The 6,000-nt window shown below is 34.4% G+C and overlaps 1 long non-coding RNA gene across 1 annotated transcript in view; it reads left to right on the top strand.

Moving 5' to 3' along the window:
• LOC141391044 (uncharacterized) overlaps window positions 1-5,376 on the top strand; it is a 100,384-nt gene extending 95,008 nt beyond the window's left edge. Inside the window, exon 3 of the long non-coding RNA XR_012409547.1 lies at window positions 5,261-5,376. This is a non-coding gene — a long non-coding RNA (uncharacterized lncRNA). The remainder of the gene's footprint in view (window positions 1-5,260) is intronic.
• The last annotated feature ends 624 nt before the right edge of the window (window positions 5,377-6,000 follow it).

The following is a 6,000-nucleotide window of genomic DNA, read 5'->3' on the forward strand; positions in this document are numbered from 1 at the left end:
TCGATGTATTTTTCATGGTTGATATTAAAATCGGATACGCATAAAAAGTGTATGTACTTTGTGCACACTAAACTGTAGACGATGCTACATCTTAGCGTCCAAAGTAAATTCTGGCAAATGTATACAAATAAAAAGAGAAGAATTTGCCGTATTGGTAAGGCGCATGCGCATCATCTGATTTAGAGGATTTCACGATAAACGAGGAGTACTAAAAACCTTCTGACCTAGGCAACACACAGTGTTGCCAGGCGTCATTTCAAAATTTTTTTTTGTGGAAGTTTGACAGTTTTTAGCCTAAACGTACTTAGGACAGTTTGACATACGACATGTGTTATGTTGTTTACAGTGACTTGAAAAAATCACTTTGCAAAAAAATGGAATTTACTTGTAAACATTTTCTTCCTATAATTCAGGTATCGGCACTAATACAAACGCATTGTTTGCGGCCTCACGCATACGACTCTCTCTCGCTCTCTCCACAAACAGCGTGTGCGTTAATGCATTGCTAAAATTAAAAATCATTGAAACAAGCGACAGCAGAACCTGCTTCATTGACTTCTGAACGAAGACTGAGTGGTGGTTGTTCTGTTGTTATCCTCATCAAGGGCACGTGTGCCCCTTTTTTCCGGATGCTGCCATAATTTTTCACAACTTTTGTCGTGGATTATCACGGTAAGAGTGCATCGATCAAATCAAATCTTTGTATGTCGACAAAGGGCCATCATATAGCACTATGAAAAACTGGTTTAATGAATTCAATCGTGGCCGACACTTCCAAAAAACCGATGTCGTGAGGGTCGCACAAAATCGGCCGTTGTGCCAGAAAAAAATTAACCCGTGCGTGAACGGATAATGCTACATCATCATGTTACATACTTATACCCTAGACAGACGGCAGAGTTAATTTGCATTAAAAATGTCCTAATTTGAATTAATTTTTCACCCTGACAGACGATAGTATCTGCATTTATGAAACAGCTGTTTGTGTTGTTTGTTTGTACCCAGCAGACCATTTCATAAAGCTTTACAAAAGTTCCCCAAAATATGCGAAACAAATACACTATCTACCTTTGATCTTTTCACTACGATGAAGCAAAAATAAATTTAATTTATTCGCGATATTTTTGAGTCTTTTTAATATTATACAAATATTGCAAAACTTTAAAAAACATTTGAGGAAGATATAATTTTCGATAGAATTGGTATGGTGGGTAATGAAGTTTTTTGTGAAAATAAAAATTTGAAAAAGAGATTTGTTCGAAGGCATGAAAAACGATTAGCTGCTATTCTACTCGCGAAAGACCACTACTTATTTTGAAGAAACGCGAAAATTACTGATTTTCTTTCTCTTTTCATTTTCTTAAACATGAAAATTTGACAAAAGACAATTGATTTTCAACAGCATTGCCATATTCTGTCTGGGGTATAACTAACATTTGATATTGCATGAACAGCTGGAGGCAAAAATTGATTTTTGCCGTTAGATCCAGCAAAATTGTTCAATCGCTCAAAAAAGGCTCTCGTTGATTTGTTCAAAGAAATTGTGGACAAAGAAAAGATCGTCACAGACGACGAATCTTGGATCTATGCTTAGGACCCCGAAACAAAACAGGAATCGGCCGTTTTAGTCTTCGAAAGCGAGGCAAATCCAACGAAAGTTGTTCATGGAAGAAGACCTTCGAAGCAAATGGTCGCCTGTTTTTTCGGCAAAACTGACCGTGTAGCGACTATACGGCTTGAGAAATGTAGCACGGTTAATTCTGAGCATTGCACTACAATTTGTTTGCCTGAAGTCTCCTGAGAAATTCGATAAATGAACAAGAGAAGACGAATCGTTCTGCATCCTGACAATGCGAACTCTCACACAACGATTCAAACCAACGCCTGTTTGACCGGACAAAACGTGGAATTGATGGGTCATGTGCGGTACAGCCCTGACTGGGGATCCAATGACTTCATTTGATTGCAGCATATCAAGAAAAAAGGGCGTTGTCAATGATTTTCGTCGCCAGAGGATGCCGTAAAAGCGTTCAAAGCCATGTTTTGTTGGTGCCCCAATCAAGCCGCTGAAAACAACCCAAAACATGGTCGCAAAAACTGTCAAACTTTCCAAAACAAATGTGAAATGACGCCTGGTGACACTGCGTGTTGCCTAGGCCAGAAGGTTTTTTAGTACCCCTCCTATAACCCGATTCCGTTTTATTTCAGGATTATTCCCCATTCAAATGAATTCAAAAATTTTTTGAACATCCTACATATCTTCCGCATGATGTTAACATGTATTCGAGAATTGATTACAACAAGTTTTCATTTGAATCCTCGCGATGTTGAGATTACGTACATATTTTTAAAATATTATTAAGATACATAAATAGCTTAATGTCCACCAAAATTTGCAACTTATCACTAAAGTTATTGGACCTCAGTATATAATTACTGTAGGAAGCCATAAATTAACAATGTTTCTCAATATAATGAATTGCGTTTTAAAAGATTTTTTCCTAAAAACAGAATTGAAACCGCCGCGCAATAACCAAAATAAGTATTTTGAACAGATTTGAGAATGGGAATTTTTTTCTCAATCCTTATACCAAAAATCTTTCATGTAGCTTTAAAAAAATTTTCAAGATTTTTTATGGAAAACTACAAAATTTGAAAATCAAATACGAGTTAAGTAGTTTTTCTTTCGTTTTCATTTTCGTTCGACATTGTGAAACAGACTGTTAATCTACCTTTCCCATTATGGTGGAGGGTATAAAAAGCTAGTGCAGAATTAAGATCATAAAATGTAGTTTAAACAAAAAGTCATATTCCATGGGGTCTTTATAGACGACTTGAACAGAACTAAATGGGGTTATTTTTGACGATGGGAAGGAGTTCAAACGGGTCTTTATAGACCAATTGAAAATAGTTTCTATAAACTAATTGGGTTGAATCTTTATATTCGAGCTGTAAGGAATCTTTGTAGACGAACTGAAGGGGGAAAATTTTATTTTCTTTTGCAAGATTAACACCTTAAATTTCATAAATAATTTCCTAATTAATTCCCTACCTTAACCCCCTGTTTTTGTAAAAAAAAATTATTATTCTCACACGAATTGTCAAATTTTGTAGATCGATTTACTCTCCTTAGAGTAAATATAGAACGCTGATTTTTGAATGAGGAATCCTTAACTATATATAGAACGTATCCACGAAGAGTTAAGTATGTATGTCATCTAGGGGCTAAGCTACGGATGCCCAAATTATTACGAATATATACGAACGAACAAAAAATAGTTACAAAAACAGGGGGGTAAATCAGTTACTCTACAAAACAAATACAAACTTATTTCGTTGTACAATTCCCAAGTGTTAAAAGTTCTTAAACTCCATACAGCTTTGCAACATCCATTAAGAATCTAATGTAAAGATACATAAGGACATGCATATATACTTATGTACATTCTATTTATATGTTATGTTGTGGGGTAATATACAATGCAGACATGTAGGCAGATAAAACTTTGCTAACCAACTGGAAAAATCCATTGGCCACAGTTGCAAAAGTTTGCACACGACTGACTACACAACAACAAATAAACTTTTGTTGTAACCAAACAGCAACTTTTGTGGCATAAATGTGGTTTTGCAAGTAAATATGCATAAATTAAAAGGATAATTAAATTCTCAAGTGAAGATACATATAACCGTACATACAAATGTATATTAGGGTTATGACTTGTTTACAACCTCGTATCCCTGTATTATATTTTTATGAGTTTTTACCTAAGTTAATATAAAATCTTAATTATAAAATGATTCGATAACAAAGCTTGCACAAAAGCTTTTAACGTTTTTATTTTTCCGAACTTTTGAACATTTTTTGAAGTCACTATAAGCCAATATTTAATTAAAAACAAGGTATGGGGGCACACGGCATACCCATAATGACATAGCCGTTTGTTTCTCACTGATTTTATCGTCGTATTAGTACATATATGTCATTTCATATTATAAATAATTTTATTTCGTATGTATATCATAAAAATTAACAGCCTGTTCATGTATGTCGATAAGAAAATGAATGCGCAAGAAAAACTACCAAATTTGAGTGTGTTTTTCAAATTTGTTTTTTGTTTTGAAGTAAAAGCAAAGGCAATAATATTTCAAAAACTAAAGTTTGGGTGTGTTTCATGCGCACACATTTTCGTTTCGAAATACATAAACTGGGGGTTAAAGTGGTTTGTGCGGGTCCTTTTTCAATATTTAAATGGAATAAAAGTTATTTTAATCATTAATAGGCAAAAGATCATTCATTCGTGCAACAGAAAATTATTTTATTAAAATTATTATTTTTTCATTTCATAGTATTTTTTCAAAAAATATTTTTTTAAAGTGGTTTGTGCGGAACCTTTTTTAAAATAAAATGGAATGAATGTTATTTTGGGCATTAATAAGTAAAATTTCACATATTCTCACCACAGGAAATCATTTTTGAAAAAAAAAATATCAAAAGGTCATAACCCTAATGTATATAAATATGGAAAATCTAGGTTCATTTCATGAAATTGTGTTTAGATTGAAACAAATGTACGACGACACTCGTATTCTAGTAGGAGAAAGTTTTGATGTTGAACTGAAATGTTATTGAACCAAAAGAAGGTTCTTATAGGCGAAACGAAGGAAGGTGATTCAGAAAGAGAATCACCAAGTAAAGGTAATCCCTCGAGACCAACTGAGAACATCTTTATAAGCAAAGACGAAGTGAAGGGAGTTTTTACAGAAAAATTAAAAGTTGTCGAGATGTTTTTCTGACTACGTTTCTGTTGTAGACGAAGTGAAGGGATTCTTTATAGACGAATGAGGGAATTCTTCATTGGCGAACTGAATGAAGTTTCTAAAGACTTACAGAAAGGGCCTTTGTGGACGATTGGCGTCTTTATAGTGTTTTTAGGCGGTCAGAAGATAGTCTTATAATTGGATTGAATGGAGTATTTATACTTAGATGGAAGATAGTCTTTATAGGCGGACCAAAAGTAGTGCTTACAGATTATCACAAGGTAGTGGTAATAGACGAATTGAACGGGACTTTTTAGACGAACTGAAAAGAGTACTTATAGTTAATTCTTATCGACGACCACGAGAAATCTCCTTAGACGAACGGATGACAATTGTTATAGACGTCTAGAGCGATCTTGCAGATAATTAGGAGGCCATAACAAACAAACAACCTTTTATTAACCTTTTATTAATGTATTTCGATTTACTTTATTTTCAGATAACCTTAGCTGCCTTGAACTATCTGAAGAAGCACCAAAATTATTTATTAAAACAAGAGGTATTGCAAAGAATGAACGCTCCCGTGACCTACCCTGTAGTTCCGGGCTTTTGTTTTAAAGGCATTTCATTTCATGAAAAATGCATTTCATTGCTTATCAGAAGCTCGTCTCTACAGGTATCTCACAGGGTAGAAATGATCAACATTGGTGAAAGTGAAAAGTGATTGGAAGGGTGAAAGATGTTGAAAAAGACGAAGTGAAGAATAAAGAGATCGTTATCAAATTCAACATATAAAAAATTAGTAATTTTCTTTTAATGCATGGAAAAATAAGTAAGTATTGAAAGGAGCAACGGAAATTGAAGCAGTTTAACTGCATTCGTAAGTCCTTTAGGAATATATATGAAACTGCGTCAGGCACCATACTTATCTATTGCATACTTTACGGGGCGTCATTGTGTGAGTGTATGCTTTTTCAATGGGTTGAATTGTGTGTGTGGAGAGAGCAATGTTAAATGAGCGCACACGGGCGCCTAATCGCCTGACGCTGATATAAAATGTATGTATGTATGTGTGTATATAAATTGTATAACAGAATGAGTACTTTGAGATTTAAATGGTAGCACGATACCCACTAAACAATTTTTGCCGAAATCGTACCGAATTCGGGCGAAATCTCTGCACAAGTTTCCATTTCTGATGCCGTCTTCGCATGCAAAACATGTCCGTTTTTGTGTGAA

This window comes from Musca autumnalis, unplaced genomic scaffold, assembly GCF_047663935.1.
Source record: "Musca autumnalis isolate F117 unplaced genomic scaffold, ASM4766393v1 scaffold_1, whole genome shotgun sequence".
Taxonomy (NCBI): Eukaryota; Metazoa; Arthropoda; class Insecta; order Diptera; family Muscidae; genus Musca; species Musca autumnalis.